Below are 25,697 nucleotides of genomic sequence, written 5' to 3'. Positions count from 1 at the left end.
ACTATTAGATTTTTTTGTCGTGTCTTGTTCACAATTTATAAACGCTTTTACTAAGCGCAGACAGTTGGTAGAGGTTTAATGGAATCAGGCGTTACCTTGCGGAAGTCTATCCTAAGTAAGAAAAGGACCGGTATTTAGCCACTTCCGCACATGTAGTGGTAGTCGTGCAACAAATGCACCGCCCGCCAGCCCGCTGATAAATGCGTATGCGGCAAACAATGCGAATCACACAACCGCCACCGCCAAATTACTCAATACGTGTTTTACCCATCCACGGGGCATCTTCAGGAGTTATGTTACACCGATTAGTGCCAAACACAGAGTGAGCCCACTAATAGGCTCCTGAAGATGCCCCGGGCGGTGCATTTGTTGCACGACCACCACTGCATGTGCGGAAGTGGTTAAATATTGGTCCTTTTCTTACTTAGTTGGTAGAGGGTTTCCGCTATTTGATCTGGATCTTTCTCCTACCAGCTGCGAGTCACGACAGCGTTTTTTATTACAATTTTTTTATGGATAAATACAGCTAAAATGTATACATATAAACAATATAATTTTGAAGTTATACTTAATTATACATTAATTGGTGCATTATTTTATTTCAAGTCGCTGCCCAAACGCTACAGACCGTTAAATGCCTTGAGGTTTAGGATAATGTGGCAGAAGACTCTTAGTTGCCAAGGTTGTTGGGTTTTATGATACCATTCCTGGGTATTTTGACTGTCATTTCAACGTCATAGACTGCCACTGCAAGGCATAGACTTCAGACAGGTGGGTTGGCGATAGCAGTGTGGTATTTTGGTACGCAGACGACGGTGTCTCCAATCCTCTGGAAACTTGTTTGATAGTCTATTCTATATAAATAAATCACAAAGGTTGAATTATATATATTTGTATTTGGAATCGAACCTTGACCTGAACCCGACCACTTAGTTATCATTGCTCATTGTTTTTAACTAATAAATTTATTTTAGTATACCTTATTTCGTACGAAATTCTACATTAATATAATAAACGCAATTAATTTAGTAAAACGCGTAGCAACCGTTAAAATTCGTGGGTTGAATCATTACGTTAGCATATAGTTTATTTATTATATCTTGCGGTCGGCCACAGATAACGATCAGTGCCTCTTCCAAATTCGGTCTGAGTCACAGTATAATAAAAAAACAACATTATATTTTTTTAATCTGTATATTATAAGTCTGACCATTTACTTTTAACCTTTTAAAAACCGATAACGTTATATGTGACCCTTTTCATCGATGTCATACGACCGGACGTGAAATAAGGCAAGACGGGTTTCTAAATAAATTTCGCGTTCGATCTGAATCTTCGTAAAATAAATTCTCAGCGGACGAATCTGATAAATGCAGGCTTCGACGGTAATTAAATGTTACTCAAATCACAGTACAGTTGTGGTCTCGCTGCACAAGAGGTGCTTAATCGATCTAAGGTTCTTGGCCTCAGGACTCGAGCCTACCTGACCACACTTCACCTTACCCCGCATAAAGAACTGGAAGTGATTCATTTTTGCAATTTATATGTATATGTCGCCTACCACAGAATAAATTGACAATCGTCAGTATCATTTTTTTATATATTTAAAACCTACAAGTTTCAATAGACATAGTCAATTTTTTTCATATTTTTCTGGCTAAAAATGGCGGAGATAGGCAAATTTATCATTTTTAAATGTCACGAGAAGTACTCGTATAGAGTGAAAATATTATTACGCTGTTAAGAATAAAATAAAGACTTGTGTTCGAAACCGCTGCCTTTATTGTTTGATAACCACATGTATATTTATTTATATGCTATTTAATATTATATTGGTATTATGGTATTTCGTTTACGTATTATGGTATCGTATTTCGGTAGGGAAGATAGCAAAATTGTGCAGGTTTTCAGCAGTGCAAGACAGATTACAGTTGCGATCTTCGGAGAAGGTTACATATATGTATATATATAAATATGTATGTATTCTGTGCTACTGAGATAATGCTCTACGAAGCCGAAATTAAGCGATTGTTTCTCTCCAATTGTCGATGTGCCATTTTTATCGCCGGATACCGTACACCTTAAATAATAGGTGAAAAAAAACGAAATACTTTATATAGAGGTACAAGAGGCGGTCTTATCGCTTGAGGCGATCTATACCATACAACCTTTGGAGATGAGAGACATGAAGGAGAGGGCAGTTTATATGTTTATATATATGTATAAATGGATATATATATAATTAAAATAAAACAATTTGATTGAATTTTAAATGTAATATTTATAAAGCAAAAACAAGATTGTTATGGTCTTAAAATATAAAATCCTTGTTAGATCCAGTAAGCGTTTTACATCTTTGGAATAAAAAGGATGGGCGGTTGACGGACGGCCGATGACTTTTCTTTAGGTATATTTTATTCCTCGCGCAAATATTGTACGGTGAAAACATGTTACTTGAATTATTGCGTTAAAATTTTTTTTCAAATATTTTTTTTCATTACGTCGTATCCGTCTGGAAATGCCCTGAGAGATGACGAGATGTTTCTACGACAACCTTCTAATTTCCTCTGCATTAGTTACTGGTGGTTTCGATGTTTGATCAAACCACCTGGCAAATACTCTGGGTATTTTAGAGTCTGATTTTCCTGCAACAAGTAATTTATTCAAGTTTTCTACTTGTCTACATTTAGGTCGAAAACTGGAAACTCCTGAAGTGTTTAATGGAATCAGTCGTTACCTTGCGGAAGTCCATCCTAAGTAAGAAAAGGACCAATATTTAGCCAGTTCCGCACATGCAGTAGTAGTCGTGCAACAAAGTGTCAAACTCTCTGACTCTGTGTTTGACACTAATCGGTGTAACTTAACTCCTAAAGATGCCCCGTGGCGGGGTGAAACAGGTGTTGAGTGATTTGGCGGTAGCAGTTGTGTAATTCGCATTGTTTGCCGCGTACGCATATATCAGCGGGCTGGCGGGCGGTGCATTTTATTGCACGACTACTACTGCATGTGCGGAAGTGGCTAAATATTGGTCCTTTTCCTAAAGTATTGTCTTTTAAAAATAAAATTTGAAATAGTCTTCCACGATGATTGATCATGTCTTACATCCAGTGACTTTGCTAGGCTTTTACTATGTCATCGGTTCCCCTCAAGAACCTTTCGGCCCCAACGATGGCACCAGCGATGTGCCGAACTTACTATCACTTTAGTGGAACAATTGTTTGAGCTACATCTGTGGACTTGTTCTTTCGTAAAGTCGTCTTATTGCTGCCATTATATGTTTATGTATAAATAGACTTTAGTATAGATATCAATGTTACTCAGAATATAAAGAGCGTATCAATATGTCCATTTTTGATAACTGTATCTTTAATTTATTACTCTTACTGTAATAAAATAAAAGACATTTAAATAGTTATTACTTTCAACAGAAATATTCACGCGTCACGAATCTGCATTTATTCAACCCTTCGCTTCTATTGTGATTGTAAATATTGTTCTTAGTATTGTACCTTGTGGTACACTCTTTATACGAACCCTAAAAGTGAGGACTGCGCAAATATACTTTGCTATACCGCTCGTCTCTCATTTTAATAGTAATTTCTCACAGAATACGCGCCTTCAGCTATTATTACTGGAAGGGGTAAAACCGTGGCCTTTGATGAAAGCTAACGAAAGTATTTGACTCAATCTGCATAATGGATTCCGGGTGCCACGGAACACAAGGCGTCCGCCGCTAGTTTGACATCTCACTGCCTTCTATTTGTTTTAGCACTTTTCAGTCTATAGTCACAGGTGGCAATAATTCGTCTCGTCGCACTTTGTTCGTATACAGGATGATGCTTTTATGATTATTTTTATTGGTATTTTTATCATGTTTAAATATAACTTTTTGTTCTCAGTATAAATATGTTAATAATATAATAGATTATTACTTTAATTGCCTATCAGTGAGTCATGTATGGCTTATAAATCTAGTTGGTCATGAATGGGACATAAGGGCTTATAGATCCGCATCCACTTTGATCATCATCCGCATTTCACTTTGATGATCATCATTCTATGGAGCGTCGGCCGTAGCGATCTAAGAGCTCGCGGACCTCCCAATCTCAAGACGAAGCTCCTCCGGGAGCCTTCGACCTTTATTACTGTAAACGGGGTCTGAGATAAGATGCCTTCTTTACCCTGCCCGCGGAAGCAATAAATCCCAAAAAAACCATTGGAATCTGAAAATTGTATGGTTTAGGTAACAGAGAAAGATCAGTCCAAATAAAAAAATAACATTGAAGCTTTGGGTTTGTAAAGAAAATTGGTTATTAATATGACATATTATGCTTATAAATCTAGTTGGTCATCAGTTTGACCCATTGGATTTGTTGGACTCATAATCTTTTAGTGTGACATAAACGGAATTACTCGTAAGTATAACATATTGGACTTATAGGCATACTTACCTAATAGTGGCACATATTGGACTTATAAATCTAGTTGGTCATTAGTTTGACAATAGGATTTGTTGGACTCATAGTTTTACTGACCTATTAATGTGTTTTGTTGGACATATAGTCTAACTATCCTACTAGTGTGAAATATTAAACTAATAAACGAAATTAATCTTTAGTATAGCATATTGGTTTTATAGGCATACATACTTAATAGTGTGACACATCTGACTTATAAATATATTTAGTCATCAGTTTGACACTTTGGATTTGATGGGCGCATAATTTTACCAACCTATTAGTATGTCATAATAAACTAATAAGCGTAGTTGGTCGTGAGTATAACACATTGGACTTAAAAGCATAATTACTTATTAGTGATACATTGGACTTATAAATCTAGTTGGTCATCAGTGTGACACCTTGGGTACATAAAAACATTCTTTTATTGTTTTTAAATTTTGTATTTGATCCTAAAATTCTATTTCTCTTCTTACTTGCAACGAAAATGTTTTATTACATGAGACTTATTAAATAGATAACCCTAGATCCAAAATGTCCATCAGTCGTGTGTATTCCAGAATCGTTTCATCTTCGCTGCTTCTCACAATAACTACTTGTCATTTTGTATGTCTGTGTTTATGATGGGGTACATTACACTGTCGATCAATATCCGTCTTTTCATATCACGCTTGCAAACTTTTAGTTTAGGCTTATTGGAATTCAAATACTATGTCTATAGACTAAAAACTTCGTTATTTTTTACAGACACATGTAATATAATAATAGGTAAATTTATTTTAGGCATAGGAAAAAGTATTAACAGTAAGATTTTTTAGAAAAACGTAGTAAGATAGTGCTAAATAGTAAAATAAATACAGAAATGTAGATAAATAAAATAGATATAAAAAAATAATCTATGATCTAGGAATGTAAATGAAAATAGAATGGAGATGCAGGGAAGATCTGCAAGCGAAGAATGACAGATCATGTGAATCATAAATGGAACGAATGGAATTTAAAATTGAAAAAACTCATTTTACCTGAATTCTTAACGTCCCTGGCCGCCAAAAGGTGGTATAGGATTTATAGAAACTTCAAAATATTTCTCTGGCGACTTTTTAGTTTTCCTGAATAATAAGGCTATTCATCTTTAACTCAGTTTCAATTCAATTATAAATATGGTAAAAATACACAGAAAATATATAACAAAATAAAAGTAATTCCGAAACATCCTATAAAGCGAAATAAATGTTATTCGAAGAACCGCTGAAACCAAGTCGCGAACGCAATTAGTCCGAACACTGAAATCGCATTATTGGAGGGTTGTGTGAAAAAGGATCAACCTGTATATAAAAAAAAATGGGAGAAAATAAACATCGCGCCCCCGTCGCGGCGCGCTGCGGTCGTGTCAGCGCCCGACGTTGTTTGGTAGTCCACCGGTCGCTACAGAAATACATTTTGTGTACTCAGCTATAGGCGAAATGTATTACGTATTTATGAAAGTAATACACTTTGCTTACTTCAATTACTTCTTACTCTTGTGAATTCGTATGTTGATTATTTCATACTATTTTCACAGCATTTTGTCTTACGGTATGGGGCAGTGCTTTGTATTTTGACGGTTGTTTCTCTATATGTACATATTTATCTAATAATAGATTACATATACGCTTCAATTGAAATACTTCTTTTTTTATTTTCTTCTTGAAGAGATGTGGCGAAGGATGGGAGGCGATGTGTGAAAGAAATGTAAATGAATACTGTGAGAATGAAGGAATTTGTGAAAGGTGAACTTTATATATATACATTGATAATAATCGCCCTGTTGCTAGAATAAGATAGGGGAACGAAAGGTCCCTAATAGCGGGGGATATAAAAAATTATATTAGTACATTCTGTCTGTTTGTTAGACCTAATCTATGTAATGGCTAGAATGATTTTGACGAGACTTATACTAACATTTATCTGATGTAATATGGAGTAACTTAGGACTCTTTTATTTAAGAAAAAATATTATAATTTAATAGTATAATGAAATCGACAAAAATCACTGTCAGCCACGCAAAGTGGGCGAACGACACCTAGTGTATAAAAAAGTTCCAAAAGATATCTTATACCTTCATTTTCTTAGTTTTAAATCCAAAATTGAAAGTATATTATTAAATAAACTTCATTATAGAATTTAAGAGTGTTTAGTTGATATGTGTGTAACTTTGTTTGTTGACTCATTTACATGATTGATATTATAATGTACACATTAAACATTGTTAAATTTTAATTGATCCGTATTCCGAACTCGTAAAATCTTACTAAATGTCTCCTTAAAATTTATATGTTAAAAATAATTGTTATAAAATTGCGTTTACTTACCTAAATGAATAAAGATATTATGGCTTATGCAATTTCCTCGAATTCTCTGCACACTTTTTCTTACATGATAAAGTCGAGTAGTCAAGTCAATTTGAATTGAAAGATTCAAAATTTATTGAAAACTTTTTGCCCTGTTTTTAACATTAAGTTACGCATAAGCCTTTCAACTGTTCCTTTTGGCAATATAGGCCTAGGACCTGCAGTGGATTATGTACCACTGAAATGATAATGATAAAATTTTACACATATATATAGAGTATACATTCTCTAGTATAAGTGTTTGTGCATTTTACCGCACTTAGTAAGATACATGCACAAGAGACACACTTCAAAGTTTAATAAATGAGCTTAAAGCGTTCAAAGCTTTTTCAGTCGCCTAAACTTCAATTAGCTTATACTGAATTTGATTGCGAAGTTTCAGACGGTGAAAGTTTTAAGGGGCTTATGTCTCTCTTGAAGTTTTATTCAATGATGTAAGCTTTTGTTATATCGATTTTCATGACATAGTACTGTCTCTATCTGATACTTGCTTTCCCAATGGTAGAGTCGCTCCGCAGTGTCGAGATGGATACGGTCTTGGCCCAGCTCTTTACGGGTTACGGGGGGTTCTCTGAGTACCTTCACAGGTTCAAGCTCAAGGAGGACCCCTCGTGCTTCTGTGAACCGGGCGTGGGCCAGACCGTGGTCCACCTTGTGGCCCACTGTCCGGCATTCGGAAAACTGCGCGCAGATTCCGAATGCCAGATGGGCAAAAAGATAAAGGAAAGGAATATCTCGGCCATCATGCAAGACGAAGGGGAGAGAGAATGCTTCCTCAGCTACTGCAGGAAGGTGATAATAAATGCAATAAGTAAAAATAAAACGAACACTAAAATATAGAAATAAAAGGAATGATACGTGTTAAATATTTGAACAATAAATAATGTTGCAAAATAAAATAGTAAGGAAACCTAGAATGTAGTGGTTGAGGATGAATGTATGGCTAATGGAATGAAAGAGAAAGACTGGGAAAATTGTAGAATGAAAGAAACAGTACGACAGATAAGATGATATATAAAAGAGAAGAATGATGATAATAATAATAAAAAAAATATGAATTAATTACTAGAATTACAAAGTCCCTGTCCCACGCGAGATGGGGGAACGAGAAAAAAAAATGGTAGAGCTATCATAGGCACAGTTGTTTTGTTTAATTCGGATACTTAGTTCTTGTTTAGTATTTGCCTTTTACTTCGTCATTTGACTATCGTTTCCACAAAGCAAGGAAACAGATGGCCGCTCTACCCATAACTAAAAAAAACAAACAGTAAGACAACCACTCTTTGTATAAAGATGTCAGTCTTTTTGTAAATCTATGGGAGAGACATATCCAACAGTGGACGTTCTGCTTCTAGAATGATCTGCGGCACCAAGTTCTTTTATTTTCTAGATACATCTACTCACGTTCTTGTTAGATATATAAACTTTTGTACATCTTTTGAGTCTTATATACAGCAGTAACCGTCGCGACAGTTGAAATGTTCATCAGACATCATACGGTTGAAACGGTGATGATTAAGGAATGTATTTATTCGTAATTAGATAGCATATTAAATTTATATTAACGAAAAAGGCTTATTATTCAATAAACGAATATTTAATTGACAAAAATCTTTAATATTTAATGGAATCAGGCGTTATCTTGCGGAAGTCTATCCTAAGTAAGAAAAGGACCAATATTTAGCCACTTCCGCACATGCAGTGGTAGTCGTGCAACAAAAATCAAACGCAAAAAATCTTTGGCAGTGATGTCGCCTGATTATTTTAATTTCGTTTAGGCTATATATGATGAAGTGTATATGTATAAATGTGTGTTGTTAAACTTTATAAATAGATATGTTGTTGTGGAGTTTCTTCCTGCTTCTTCTATGCTATAACACCTTGCGAAGCGGAGTAGAGAGTAAAATAGATTAAAAAAAGTTGACGATCAATGTGTTCTGTTAAATATTCCAATTTTAAATAAACGATTTTTATCTTCATCTGTTCTATTTTATTATTTTTATATCATGTCATATACACTTTTCTATTTCTAAACCTTGAACAAGTTCAGGTTTATTGACAGGAAGTTCATATAAAGAATTATGTCCGCCATTACGTATCATAGTGTGAATATAAAAGCTAGTAATATGTAATTAAATAATAAATATTATTAACTATATTATTTAAAAGAGTACGGCAGGGTTCAATTAAAGGGATTCGGTTTCATAATTAATAGATTGTCTCAAACAGACAAGCGGTGAAATTAATTGGATATATTTTAATTAAATTATTATTCTAGCAAAGTTGTCTATTTGTCGTGTCCATTACGAATGATTGTCCTTGGAACAAGGATTCTCAAATTAGTTTTTAGACAGGATATCTCAAACTTCGTTTTCGATTTATTTTTATTTTTCTTCTCTTACTGCTAATCCACAATTAGTCTGGTGTCTTTAAACGAAAGTTTTGTATTGGATATATCAGGATTGCTTCCAGCGAAGCCATGGTTCAGAAAGCTACGCCTCTTCAGACATTTAGCATAATTTAAGCCGATATAAGGTTTTTGCTTGCTTAGTTTTACAGCCTTTATAGCTTCATCGAAACTGAGTTCACGGAGAGGGTCCGTGAACTTGAAAAAAACAGAAGCTGAACAGATGCAGTCCAATTGTACGATGCAGTTCGCACGTTGTAAACCGCTCTACCCGAGTAGAGCTGTGTAGTGTTGATGTTATGTATTTTTTTTATGGTCCCCGCTGTTGGGGACCTCTCGTTCCCTTATCTCGTGTGGGACAGGGACTTTTTAATTCTAGTAATTAATTATATTTTTTATTATTATCATTCTTCTCTTTCATGTATCATCTTATCTGTCGTACTGTTTCTTTCATTCTACAATTTTCCCAGTCTTTCTCTTTCATTCCATTAGCCATACATCCATCCTCAACCGCTACATTATAGGTTTCCTTACTATTTTATTTTGCAACTTTATTTATTGTTCAAATATTTAAATTTGATGTTGTGTATGCGGCATGGGTCGGCAACGTGAACCACAGGCGAGCCAAGGATGGATTTGGATCCATCCTACTTCGGTTCGTCCACGCTGTTCGTGGTCAAGGAGCGGGAGGACCTAAGAACGTGTTGTGGTGTGGTGAGTAGTGTCTTGTTCTGTTGTGAATGACGCGATGCTCTGTGTCGCAGTAGGTTTTTGGCAGCAAGCTAAGTTAAATGAAGAGCATGCCACCATTAGTAGAATTTAATCTAGGCTCTTAATCATGTATATTGGGGTGATAGAAAAAATAAATTAACTTTTTTAATAAATTAACATTGATTTATGACTAAACGATCCAGTAATAATAACTTAAAAATACTTTAGGGATTACAGCGTAAGTATTGTTTTAGTTCCTATAAGAAAAAGGTTTGCAACTTCGGTGTTGGATTATGATAATATTTAAATGCAAAAATTAAAAAAAATTAATCTGTTCCATTTTTAAAATCTTACATGATATGAATTCAAACCTGTGTAAGCCAGTTTGTCCTCTATCTTTGGATAAATATAATATTTTAGTACAAAAAGATCAAATATTGAAAAAAAATTTTTAATGACTATTATTAATTACTGTAATAAATCTTTTGGCAGAAAAATATAGTTTTATATATACACACACATATATATATGTAATATGATAATTAAATATATATTAATATTTATTATTGGCATATTGATTATATTTATTGGTGTTTAACTTTAAGGTTATATTGAAATTCGTAAGGTTCCTAATAATGTTTGCTTTACAGGTATTTTAAAGCCTTTTTCAGGTGCTATTACATTATTTACTTAGGAACATAATTTGACAATTAGCCTTTGACTGTTGTCATATGCTGTTTTAACTAATAATAAAAATTCTTATGAAATCTGGAACCTTTTTTCAAAAGAAATATTTTTCTATGCTGACACCAAGATCTAGCATGTTAAATCTGAGGTTTCTAGGTGTGTGACATATATACTATGTGAATAATATATGAAAAACATTGTACACATGTTAATTTATATCATTAAATATTTATTTTTATTTACTGTAAGTTCTATAAGTTTGTAAATACAAAGCTAAAATGGATTTCGTGTTAATAACACTTTTATAACGGTTGACTTCATTGAAATAAATAAATTTATAAACGATGTATTGGTTCGAACAATTTACAAGAACCGTGTTTTAGATATTCTTTCTTAGAAACACTAAATGGAGTCCCGACGTATTTCGATATTTAAAAAGCTCGTTTTATTACTCCACTCGAATATAAACCTTGAATTGTTCAAAATAGAATTCGTTTTCGAATGTAAAGGTTCGTGGTTTTTATGAAAGCTGGTTACGTATAAATTTTCGCCGTTTATTTAAAGTTTCTTTGTGAAATATATTTAGGATTAAGTGAAAATGTTAACGACTAGGGATTCTTTGATCAAGATATTATTAAATTTGTGAACGATTGTTGAGAGTGGAGCGCCGTTGGGTTGGCGGTTTAAGCTTTAAGCTTTGTTAATCTTGAACGACTTGAATTCCTGACATAGCTTTGGCTAATTAATAAAAAATGTGAATCTTCTTCGGGACGACAAACTTATCTTTTTTTTAATTCCTTTTCTATACATTGTTCTTTTTCTCCGCATGGTATTGTCATGGTGCTAGTATTTGTAACTACAACATCAACTTCAACATCATTTTTTAAAAAATACATAAATCTTGTAGCGCTTTTATTATACGACGAATAAAATTAGGGCGTGGGCAGGCTTCCCCCTAGTGGGAAGCCTGCCCACGCCGCGTCTACTGGCCCATGGTCGCCACTTGAGAACCTTTCAGCCACAACGTCCATCCGTTGCACGTGCGTTGTTCCCTGTTCACTGCCATTTCAGACAAGCAATTCTTTCGAGCTACGTCGGTAATCTTGATTCTTCTGGATCTCAACATTTCTGATTGGATCCTGCTGCGAAATTCCAAGCACAGTCCTCTTTATTGCTCTCGGGGTAACTTAGATCCTTTTTATGAAGCTCGTCGTAACTGACCACGTTTCGGATCCGTATGTCATCACCAAACGGTTAACCCATAAAAAATACCATCGACATCAAGTTCGCAATTATATATTGTATAAGAAATATTTATAATATGAAACATTAAAATTATAACATCGAAAACTACAGTTGTAATAATTATTTATATATTTATACTTTATTGTAAAGCATAGATAATAAATATAAAAAAACGATTTATATAGAAGTACATGAGGCGGTGTTGTCGCTGGAAACGATCTCTACCATACAACCTTTGGATAGAGATGAGAGACATGAAGAAGAGAGCAGTTTAAAGTGTATATAACATACAATTACAAAAGTATTCATACACACATACATATTTATATACATACATACAACTAAATACAATATTGTGTGACCTCTAAACATATAAAATAGTACTAAAAGTACGTAATAAAACTTAATGATAAATAATTTGCAGTAAGTTTTGTAGTTATATATATTATTAAACAAATAAATTAATAATTTGTTTGTAGCAATGAATTTAACAAATAAATATAAACGCGATATTATTCGCAGTTCATCGATCCCATAAAACGAAATGATAAATGTCAAAGGAAAAATTGCGTAATGTCTAGACTGGTAGATAATTATAAAAATGGATATGCAATGTCAGTGCTAGGGCAAAATAGATAGCGTATCGCTCATCGGTCGATTACGTGCGGGTTTTCACTGAGGAAATTAATAATGCGACCTATGTATACCTCCATCTATACAAAACTTTAATTTTTTATTTTAGTCATGTCATGCGTAGTAAAAAAGAGGATAGATACCAAGAAGGTTTTAATGTAATATTTTTACTGTATGCTATATCTATTAAAACTTAGTAGATGACAGTTCCATATTAACTTTTGACACTTTATTCGCTGCAAACATGTATTTCCTTTCAACAGCTGCGTCGATTAGTATTTTTTTATTAAGATTACACAATTATTTTTTTTATTTCACAGATTATCTATAAATTAAAGTAAACACTATGAAATATATATTTTATTTATTCAATTGAAATGCGATAGGCCAATTTTAATTTAATATTCTTTATTGTACACGCTATGATATATTGAAATAGTTTCATAATAATAGACAAGTAAGTACAATGGGCGGTCTTGTCACACGAGGCAATTTTAGACAACCATAGTATAGAAAAGATAGAAGTATTATTAATGGCTAGGTAACTTGTATAAAACATACATACATACATGTATATAGTAAATACTTATTATAAATAAGCTGAGATTGATACAATAATAAGTAAAAACAATAAACTGATTTGGATCGCACTTGCATCAGAAAGAATAAAATAACAGAGGAAGAAAAAGAAATTAATTAATATATAAATAAATAGGTCTAGTAAATAGTTCTTAAACATTTTCTTAGTAGAGTTAGCAAGTCTTATATTCAGCGGTAAATCATTTCACAATCGAACGGCATATGTTCTTTTGTCAATAACTGATACAGACAGTAAATAATAATTACTATGTTGTACCGTATTTTTAAATAGGATGTACAATACATTAAAGATATCAAATTAGATATATTCAATAATCCTGCGCATGATAATTCTACGAACATATCCTCTCTAACCTTCTTGTACTTATTGGGTTAAAAACTTTAAAGTGATGAATGCATAGATAATTATATCAATTGATATATGATACATCAATAGTAAATAAATAATCGATAACATAGTAGAAACCGCTTTTAAAATTCGTATTACTGCATATAGAAGTTAAATATTGTTTATTATCCCTGCATACTATGCCAGAAGTCATTAACCAGCTGCAATACAATTGAATAAATATATTAATTGACTATAATTTAGAGTGATCACTTTATACAGGATGATTGTAAAATAATTATCTTGTATATATATATATATAGAGTATATTGTGCAATAATTTTTTTCATGAAAATTTAATCCTAGAATTTTGGTATAAAACCGTCAATGATACAAGAGGTACAAAATCTAATAACATTAATGTTAAAATATTTAAATAACCTGATTGATGTATCTCATTCAAATACAGTGTGTTTGATAATATTTATAATGATGTGTTTGAAATAGAGTTGATACTAGACGATAGTGAATGTTGGTTTATTGTGGCCCACACCTAAGATGTTTTGGTGGCACGTGTTTGCTATCAGTTCGGTCTATTCTACAAATTCACTTCAATTATGCAGATAGCATCGGCTAAGGGCCCCGTACAATTACTACACAATCTGGAGACAAATCAACATGTACCGCACAAATAGATTTTATATGTTTCGGAGCTCGTCAAGCTACAAGCTGCAGCGGAAATTTTCTCATAACAATTTTAATTACTTCTACTATCTCTTTAATGTATATTTCATTTCATACTTCTAGTTAAACTACTAGATATTGAACAAAGATTTAGGATCGTTTTAATGAAGCTCTTTATTTGGAATCCACTACAATTATAGCAATAAATATTTTTTAAATTTTGATTGTGGATTGGCAAGTTGGTGTAATAGGGTCGTAAGATTCTGCAGTGAAGAAAAAGACCAAAAAGGGAAGAGCGATACGTCATCCAACAAAGTGAAAAGACGACCAAAGCGATCCTTCTAGAAATCTAAGAGGAAGCATGAAACGTTGATAACGATGTTAAACATAGCATTAATAACTCTCTAATAAAGTCGAATATATTTATAAAGTAAGTAAATATAATTAAATAAAGATCAAAGAATGTATCATTCGCTACAGCTGTCCAATTTCCAGTTGTTCGATTTCTGAATATCAGTGTCTCGGAACGCTTCGCCTATCTCTTATGTCTATCGTAATACAATTTCACTTGCCATAAATATTTATTGCTCGGAGTAGATGGGAAGAGTCGAGGCGTCAACGGATTTCAACAATTTTTTCCCCATCAAACGTATATTTTTGTCACGTCAATTAGATTCACTTCAAAACGTATCACACAATTTTATTTTTACGAATAGGTAATTGGAAAATTTCCATGAAAAAAAATAAAACATTTTCGAAGAGAATTTTATAAAAGGAAGACCCGTTTCATTCGACCAATTAGTCTCATCTCCAGCTAACGTTGTTTCAAAATAATTTCACTTATACATACTTGGGACGATCCCTTGTATCTATTTTTAAATTTTATACAAACAAATAAGTATAGATAAAAAATATTACTCATTAATATCTGACGACGTATTCGAAGTCGCAGGAACTAGTTGAATGCAGGCAGCGTAAGGCTGTCATCGTGGCAATCTTTGGGAAAGGCTTACACCTTGAATTGGGCGTCTATCGCTTAACAAGATGACGATAATAACCCCAGAATAGTAGATTTCCCCAAAAATACAAATTTTAAACATCTATGTTAAACTGTAAATGCTAAAACTAAAGTATCAAATTTAGTTCATTGAGAAGAAAGTAAACTTGATTTATAATCATCATATTTTCAACCGTAGGATCGCCCACTGCTGATCATAGACTTAACCATAAATATCTAATAAGCCCGGATGAAAGTGGACTGAATCCAGCATCTTTTGATAAACTTAACCAGATCATCTGTCCATATGGATGGACAGTGGTCGCTACGCTTCCAAGTCCTTGGTTTCCATTCCAGAAGTTCAAGGCCACAGCGGTTGTTTTGCATGTTATGTGACCTGGATACTGCCAATTCAACTTTCCTGTTCGCTGGGCTACAGATCTCCTCGTTACTAATACATTTGATTAGAAGAAATTAAATAAATAATAAAATGTATTTATTGGTTTTAATTGCGTAAAACCACTTACATTAACTTGAATAAAGTTTGAATTTTTGAAAAGGTTTACTGTTTCTACATTTATGAGAAATATGAATATTGAAATGAAGTGAAATAAAGCATTAGACTTGGACCAACCGACGTTCTTTTTATGATTCCGTATAAGTAATAAAAAAATTGACCCATGTGGGTGGCGGCGTTTCCGGTTTTCTTTGTCGATATAAGTAATCATTTCGATACAACCAAATCTAATTGACTTGATGGTTTGTTGACCTTGCTGAACTAACTTTGAACTTTGTGGATTATGATTGTGTGTTCCGAGAATACAATTGTTGGTGAAATTACTTGAATTACCAGATAAATACGACGATGGCTGAGAAAATACAAATTTACATTTTTCCTTATTTCGTTTCCAACGAAATTATAGTTGATAAGTCATCACCAACATAATTTTAGCCGTAGAACGTCCATTGCTAGTCTAAATCAAAATCAAAGTCAAAATCAACGTCAAATTCAAAATCATAGTCAAAGCAAATATAAAAGTCAAAACCAAAATGAAAGTCAAATTCAAAATAAAAGTGAAAAACAAAATCAAAGTGAAAGTCAAAACCTATGTCAAAGTCGCTTTATTACAAAAGATCATTATAATCATCAGCTTAAAATAAGTTTTACGTTAGTTTGTAACACTTCACCTACTTAGAAGAACTAACAAGAAACTCAGTGTCGACATGTGCCTCTCCCATAGATTTCCAAGAAGATCAATTGGAAGCGGTATTCGTTTTTACCATGTTCTTATTAAGATTGTGCGATTTGTGCGTGGACGCCCAACTCTGAGCTTACAAGTCTAGAGTCTACTCCAAAACCTTGAGGCTTCTGCGGCCATTTTTCCTGCGTATGTACTTCCCCATTACCACTAAAACTTGTACATCCGCTGAGTCGGCTAGTTTCGTTCGCTTACGAATGTCATCATTTGTAATTCTATCTCGTATATCAAAATCGCATTGTCTTATAAATTTGGTACAGTTGTATAAGGTGTTGCAGATATCAGAGACTTGGTAGGACATAAGAGTCATTCCTGGTGATCAAAATCATGCGGGCTTGCGGCAATCTTCGACTTATTAAATATTTTGTCTACGCTATTTTAATAAAGACACTATGAATAGACTTGTTGCTCAAAATTGTCCAGTTAAATGATGGATGGGTAAGGTAAGGACATTCGGGGAGGAAAAGGATTTTTACGAGTTTTTATTTACACGAAAATGCATGTCTGAGTAACTAATTATATGAAGGCTTCTGTAAAAGTATAACAAGCTTTATCTTTTATCATCATGTCAGCTGATAGACACCCACTATAAAGCAAAGGCTTTTCCACAAATCGCCACGATGACCGATCTTGCGTTGCCAGGTTTTGGCGATTTTCCACTACTTTGACTGTTTCGTTGGTCAACCTAATGGGGGACCTACCGACACCAAGTCTACCAGCTTGCGGACCTTAGAACCTTTTGGCTACAACTGCCGAGAATAACAATGTGGCCTGAACACTGTCATAGACGAGACAATTATTCGTACTACGAGGGTAACCTTGATTCTTCTGGAAATATCCTCATTTCATAGACCAATGATTGACAAAAAGTCATGATAATTAGTTGACTTCATCTTAATTCTAAATATTTTAAGTTACTAAATACTTTAAGAGGCAATACTAAATATTTAATGAAATTAGGCGTTATCTCGCGGAATTCCATCCTAAGTAAGAAAAGGACCAATATTTAGCCACTTCCGCACATGCAGTGGTAGTCGTGCAATAAAGTGCAATGCCCGCCAGCCCGCTGATAAATGCGTATGCGGCAAACAATGCGAATCACACAACCGCCACCGCCAAATTACTCAACACGTGTTTCACCCCTCCACGGGGCATCTTCAGGAGTTATGTTACACCGATTAGTGCCAAACACAGAGTGAGCTCAGTTCATCGCCGCTTATAACAAGCTATACCAACATGCAAAAATTGAGCAAAAAAAATTTTTTTTCTCAAATATTCTACTAATGTCTGTGGAATAAAGATCCTAGTGAAAAAAAAATCTCGTCTTTTCTGATTTGTGCTCGTATCGAAGCTCCTAGCATAGCCTTTCTTAAGTACAGTCTGGGTGTCCAAGCTTATTTATAATAAAAATCGTGATTGCTACATTTAAAAGTATAAATATATAAGGTAAACTAAAAATGGGGTAATTGAAAATTTACCCGTTTTTCCTCGTGTTCACATGTCCGACATTGGAGTTTGCGAACCAACAGACAGCGAGACCGGCCGAGCGTTGACCTATAAGGGAAGTTAAACGTACAGGTTTTTAAAACATATGTTTCTAAATCCAGTTCGGACCAGTCGCGACCGCTCGGAACCGGTTCGAACCGGTTTTATGTAAACATTCGTAGAAAAACTGAACGATGATTTTAATGTCATTACACTAACAGATGTGGATCAATTGCTCGGTTTATGGTTGCGTTCGTTACTTTCATGTTTTTTTTTAATTAAATTCATCTTTTTTTAAATCTTAACAGCTTTTAATGCTTTTTTAAATTGCTTGCTTATACAGGGTGATCTGTTACAGATGTAAAATATTTAAATCAATGATTAAATAGCTCATTTGGTGTCAATTATTGTTTGGTACACTTTACTTAAAAATCAATGGTAATAGAAATAATACATAACGTAATTATACTCGTAAAATAGTAAGAAAAGGCGTTTTAAAAATTGATATTGCTATATATTTAAATTATTTTTTATATACTGTCTGTCCGTGCATACATTGTACGGCGTGGAGTTATTGGCTTGTCGCATTTCAACAATAAATATAAATTTACGTCTTATTTCAGACTTATTACTATATATAGAGTATTTGGAAATAGGTGTAAAAGATGTGTGAAATGATAGGTATTAATATATGGTATTATGAAGTAAGAAGATTCATTTAAATTGTACAATTACGTCGATGTTTACCTATGTTTAAATTATTCTATGCAATTACTTATAGAAATATATGTGATATATATATATATATATATATATACCGCCCTATGCTCTATGTGAAAAATGTAGAGAATTACACATGGACATTGTCAAATGCATATAATGGTAAGAAAAGGACCAATATTTAGCCACTTCCGCACATGCAGTGGTAGTCGTGCAATAAAGTGCACCGCCCGCCAGCCCGCTGATAAATGCGTATGCGGCAAACAATGCGAATCACACAACTGCCACCGCCAAATTACTCAACACGTGTTTCACCCCTCCACGGGGCATCTTCAGGAGTTATGTTACACCGATTAGTGCTAAACACAAAGTCCAAGCACTAATCACTAATCGGTGTAACATGTGCGGGTAACATTGGTCCTTTTCTTAATTAGGATCGACTTTCGCGAGGTAACGCCTGATTCCATTAAGCACATAATGGTATTTAAAAAAAAAGTAGTTCAACTAATCAATCGCCCAACTTTTATGAATGTTTTATTTGAATATAGTAAATATTATTGAAATTATTTCATATAAAAGCCTAGATTTGAGTAAGAGAATTGACAATAAAAGAAAAATCATTCGCTAAAGTAGTAAAAAGTAATACAATAAAGGCGACGTAACGCAAATAAAATATAAATGGCTCTTTATTTACATCGCATTATTTTCGCTCCGAGATTCGACTTTAGATATTCTGTTGGAATGTCAAAATGTCAAACGACAAACTAAGAGCGGCTCTGTAGTTCGCTAGCTCTCGAAAATGAAATACGAACATCTCTTTGCGCGATTCTTATATTTTTGATTTTTTATTGGCATTTCCATCTTGACTGACTCAAATTTCTTATATTCCTAATACAATTTCATAAATGCTTCTTCATACTTTACTTAGACAATATACTATACAACTTGATTAGAAATTGGTGTGTAAGTTTTAAATGCATGAGTTTTTACCTCAGTCATCAAATATTAAGTGTCTTCAGAACCCTTCATGGTTCTCTGTGCTTGTCGATCATTTTAGATATAGGATGTCCATTGACATAGATCTCTTCCACAGACTTATCCAAAGTCCAATTGAACGTGATCTCAATATGCCCAGTTGTCAATTCAGATTGTTAATTTTCTGGTATATATTACTCACGTTCATTTATGGCTCTCCTAAATTCCCAATCTCCTAGAGTAATTTATAACTCTAGATTTTCAGACAGAACAACAGACAGATTTTCTTATAAATATAGCGTTCACGCTCTTTATTGCTTGCCATTACAACCACGATACTTTTACGTTAAATCATTCTTCGTTTGAAATTCGAACGCTAATTTAAATTTGGGCGCCGTTAGTGTTGAGGTCGCTGCTGTTGCGTTAGAGTCATGTAAATTGTAAATACTCTGTTGATATGTAAGTATACCTTCTTGATCAATCTGGGCTATGATTTTGCTTTTCAACTTGCTCGGGATTTAAATCAATTCCACTCGCTAATCGAGTATATAAGAGAAATAAATTAGATTCTAATTTTCATCAAATAGGACTCATATTGTATTCTCATCACGTAGCGATCAATATAACCCTTAACTTGGCAGATTTTTTTTTAATATTACATTAATATTCATACCACTTGACTTTTAAGACCCAAGGATGCCAACAAAAAAAACTGAACAAGCGTTCGAAAATTAAGAAATTACCTAAACATTCACATACAAATGATTACTTTGCGTTCAAAATTGATGCTACTATTTTTTTTTTATTTCTGATGTATCTCTACAGATACATTATCAAGAAAAGGGATAAATGATCAAAAATAAATAATCATATGAATAAATAAATAGAGGGTGCACAGTTTTTGTTGGTGATAAAATAAGTATAGAAGATGATGTATAATCAAAATTGGATAGTGAAAAAAACCGTTTCAGCCGGGACTAAATTTGGTTGAAACAATTTCACGATACATTACACCCGCTTCGAACAGTTGATGGAAGTAATAAAATAAAACACCCTATATTATAACCAATACGCGTCGTGTACTCCGTTTCGGTAACGCGAAATATTTGGTTTTTGATTTTCAACATTGTTCACGTTGAACATTTTATTTGATCGTCATTATATTAACTAAATACGGTATCGTGTTCTGAAATAATATCGCTGACGAAATATACATAAAATAATATCGGATGTTTAATATAACCTATCAAAAACACGAAGCAAAACAGTATTTTCCACTTGACTAAAAGTACATTCCTTATTATTTAATGGAATCAGGCGTTACCTCGCGGAAGTCCATCCTAAGTAAGAACAATGCGAATCACACAACCGCGACCGCCAAATTACTCTTGTAATGAGTTTGTTTGCCGCATACGCATTTATCAGCGGGCTGGCGGGCGGTGCATTTTATTGCACGACTACCACTGCATGTGCGGAAGTGGCTAAATATTGGTCCTTTTCTTACTTACATTCCTTACTGACCTTTATAAATGATGTGGACTAGATGATACGGTAGTGATAGTACAGCGGTAAAGATCTAAGACTTGCGATCATAAAGTTGCGGGCTCTGTTCCTGAAATAATTCTTCTACGCAGTATATAGACGCTTGCTACAAGACATAGGCTTCCACCAAAGGTCTCCACTATGATCGGTCCTGTGTTGGTAGAATTCAGTGACTCAGGTAACTTTAACCATGTCGTCGGTCAGGACCTATCCAACTGCCAGCGGTTGCAACAGCGATGTGCCTTGCCCCCTGCCACTTTAAACGAGCTAAACTAAAAGCTAGGTCAGTGATCTTGGTTCTTCTGTAGCTCTATTTAACATGACTCCACCTCACAGTGAAACCATCATAGCCCTTTCCATTGTTCTTTGGATGAACTTAAGTTGCGGTAAATTGGGCGAGATGAGGAGAGATTTGGAGCATCCTGATCTCTGCCCTTGAAGTTGGACTCACGAAGCTGGACGGACCTCACCTCGTCTGCAGCTTTCAATACTATTTTATCATCATTTATGCACCGTTATAAAATAAATACATACATAACCTTGTCCTTTGCTTCTTGGATGACCTTGAGTCTTCTTATAAGACCAGTCGCAAGTGACCACGTCTCGGATCCGTTTGTCATTACCGGCAACACACATTAGTCAAAGACCTTCATCTTCAATCTTCGTGGTTTTTTGGACAAGAAGTGACTTCGGTACTTCCCGAACGCTGGACTTCTGAGCTGGATCCGGCAAATGATTTCTTTCTCGAAGTTGGACTTACCAATCTGGACGGTTTGGTATAAGTATATATAATCGTCTAAAACTTCGAGGCAATTTTAGATACAATCTTATATAATTTCACACTTTGTACAATAATTTCATGGATTTGCCACTGCTCACAAACATATTCAGAGGATGAACAGCAACGTCCTCTGAATACCATAATATCATACTGCGATCGCCAACCTGATAAGCGTGGCAATTATGGTACATACCTTCTCAAACCTATTCTTAATTTGCTGATTATACTCTCCCCAAAGTTTCCAACCGCTCGGTTATACCAATGGAGACATTTTGCCTGCTCTACCAGGAACCTATTTACGGCAAGTCTTGTCTCCATCTTTAAGGTGAATGCCCTGTGTGCGAACTACCTGACTCTCCATGCAGGTGATGGAGTTGTAAGGCACACTCACTTCTCTTTCGTCTGCCAATATGGTACATTCCTTCAATAGTTTCGTTGGGTTAGGCCTTGTTCTGGGTTTCTATGGGATGAAATGACGAAACTTGGTTTTAGACTCTTTCGTCAGGCTTACCTTTGAAGAAGAATCCTGATGTCACATATGAGAGCATAGATGGCCTTGTCAAGGTCATCGGAAGACGCTGATGATGTATGTTCAGCAAGAGATATAAGAGAATACTGGAACCGAAATAATTTGCATAAAACCTTAATGCTATGTGAATGGATATTTACACGCATTCTGATTTGTATGTATGTATACGGTTTTATCATATGAGCTTATTTATATTCGCTATCGCGGCATACGCCGTCGCTTTATTAACAATGTTATTCCCGCCTCATATCACGAAGCCACGGCCCGTAATCATGTGAGACCTACAACCTCACATGTTGCCGGTATCATGAAAACAAACAAACATTGTTATCGTTTGTTCGACGTCGTCAAGTCTGCGAGCACGCACCTTGACAGTTGATCGTGATACCGTTATCGCATGCCTTATCTCGTCGCATGGTACCGTGGTAAAGGATCCGGCGAATTAAAAAAAAATAATTAGAATAGGTAAATAGAGGAAGACAGCTATTCATAAATTCAGTACTAGACTAATTGTTTAAACATCTAAATATGACTTAATCCATTACGTAGCTTATTCTAAAATGTCGTTATTAAAATGAGTTCTTTAATATATGTAAAAATAAACATTAGGTAAATAAACAGGGTGATTGGTAACAGATTTAAAAACTTTAAAAGAATGAAGGTCTTACTTCTACTTATTTCAATCGCCCTGTATTAATTGACTACTCCGAACTATGTTATATCACTGGCCAATAATTTCTGGCGGTACAGTTCAGGGATACATAGTAAACTTTAAAAAATTTAAATATAATTGTTCCAATTTTGAAAACCGTTTTTTCTATGTTAATATTACGTTATATTTTATTTAAAAAAAATTCTATAGTGTATACATGACAGCAAATGTAGTATACATTCACCCGTGTAAAGTTTTGACACGTGTGACCAATCATGCCATATATTATAGATAAATATGTGAAGAAAAATTATTAAAATTATTTAGAAATTATAAATATGTAACGATACGACATAGGTATGGTCTTTAATGGAATCGGGCGTTACCTCGCGGAAGTCAATCCTAAATAAGAAAAGGACCAATATTTAGCCACTTCCGCACATGCAGTGGTAGTCGTGCAATAAAGTGCACCGCCCGCCAGCCCGTTGATAAATGCGTATGCGGCAAACAATGCGACAAACACAGACAGAGTCAAACTCTGTGTTTGGCACTAATCGGTGTAACATAACTCCTAAAGATGCCCCGTGGAGGGGTGAAACACGTGTTGAGTAATTTAGCGGTGGCGGTTGTGTGATTCGCATTGTCGGAAGTGGCTAAATATTGTTCCTTTTCGTACATAGGTATGGTCGCAGAATGTCGCTAGGTGCGGGCGGCGCAGGACATTGCCATGCTTGTTGACGAGTTGATATTACAATGTCTATAGGGTTTTGATGTTTGACCACGGATTGGCATAGCGTAGCATATCTACCCTTATTATAACAGGAGACTTTTTTGTCTACTTCAGAAGACACTGGATTCATACGTGTCCTAATGGAAATCTCTGGATAGGTCCAGTATTGGAAGTTCGAAGGTCATCTTGGCTATCTATGAGGGAGACCACTGCCTTGCAGTGCGCATCTATCAGATTAAAAGAAGAAGAAAAAGATCCATATGTTGTCTGCATTTGACTACCAACTCGCCCGATGGAAAGCGATGATGTGATCAAAGATAAAGCACGCGGACTTAGAAAGTACCTGCTCACTCTGACCCTGAAGACACTTGGATTATATTTCTCAGGTAATAAGGGAGTCCACAAATTATTCCACACTTGGACTGTGAAGATCAGAGACTTAGAATCGAAATGCTTAGTACTCCTTCAAGGGAACTCTACCTAACTCTACTCGTCTTATAGAGAAACGGGGATGGTGGGATAAGGTCGTGTAGTTCCGCAGAGCATTCACCAAAATTTATCAATCAGATAATTGACAGACACGTTACTAGACTAAGTTGGTGTAACCATATAAAATATATATATATATATATATATATATATACAATTTAATCAGTATTTTTCTTGGTAGAGTTATTACTTCAGAACGACTTTACAAATTTCATTCATCTTTCTATAAAAAGTTTCTATAAGACTTTAGAAGTGTAAACCGTTCTTACAAAAAAACAGAGAAAAAACAGCGACATCTGTAGGTCAGAAAATTAATTAGTTTATCTCACGTTTAATTAATAAATATTTTGATCATTCTGAAATATGTTATATAGAGTGAGAGCCCGCGACACCCAAACCTTCGGTATATTATAAAGGCGGTTTCTAATATGATTTTAAGTTAAAATATATGAAAACTAAGTTTAGTACTATCACAAATTTGAAACACAATTATACTCACCTTTACTACCCGTTACCTGCCAAAGCCACTGCGACCCAAGTTGTATAGGCTGGGTTTGCTTATACCTGTATAAGGGATATATATGGAAGGCTTTTTAGGGTTTATAATATAACGAAGGTCTGGGCGTCGCGGGCTTTTAGACTATTACTAACGTATTTTTCTTCACTACTTTCAAATTACTTTAGACATGTCCATAACTTCTGTCTATACTAAGTCAGTCAACACGGCTAGTATACAATAAATACCAAAAGCTACTGGACGTCTACTGTTAGACAAGTCTACCCCCTATAGTTTAATAGGACCTTAAGGTCAAATATAGTCAAAAGTATATTTGAATAAATATAATCACAGTAGTGACTTTATTAATAACTTCTTATTTTTTATTAATTGACGCCCATTGAAAGGCATACCCCAAAGATGACTAGTATCACCACATTGTAGTTATCTTAGGGGGACTGGTGTCCTGAGACCTCGACGTCAAGTGACGTCCCGCGAACTTAGACTTAGACGCGAACTTAGAAACAAGTGACCTACTCACGCCTCGTCCTCTATCTCCATCGTGGTCGTCAAGCAAGAACCTTTCGGCTCCAACATCCATCAGTTTACTTACTCCACCTACTGCCACTTCAGATGAGCAATTATTCCTGTGCAAGAAAAGGACCAATATTTAGCCACTTCCGCACATGCAATAGTAGTCGTGCAACAAAATGCACCGCCCGCCAGCCCGCTGATAAATGCGTATGCGGCAAACAATGCGAATCATACAACTGCCACCGTTAATTCACTCCACACGTGTTTCACCCCTCCACGGGGCATCTTCAGGAGTTATGTTACACCGATTAGTGCCAAACACAAGGTAACGCCTGATTCCATTAAATAATTATTCCTGTAGC

Source organism: Battus philenor, unplaced genomic scaffold (assembly GCF_028537555.1).
Source record: "Battus philenor isolate CCGP_79_NKW_IND1 unplaced genomic scaffold, ilBatPhil1.0.hap1 SCAF_19, whole genome shotgun sequence".
NCBI lineage: Eukaryota > Metazoa > Arthropoda > Insecta > Lepidoptera > Papilionidae > Battus > Battus philenor.
The sequence above is the reverse complement of the archived record's forward strand: the minus strand, read 5'-3'. Positions refer to the sequence as shown.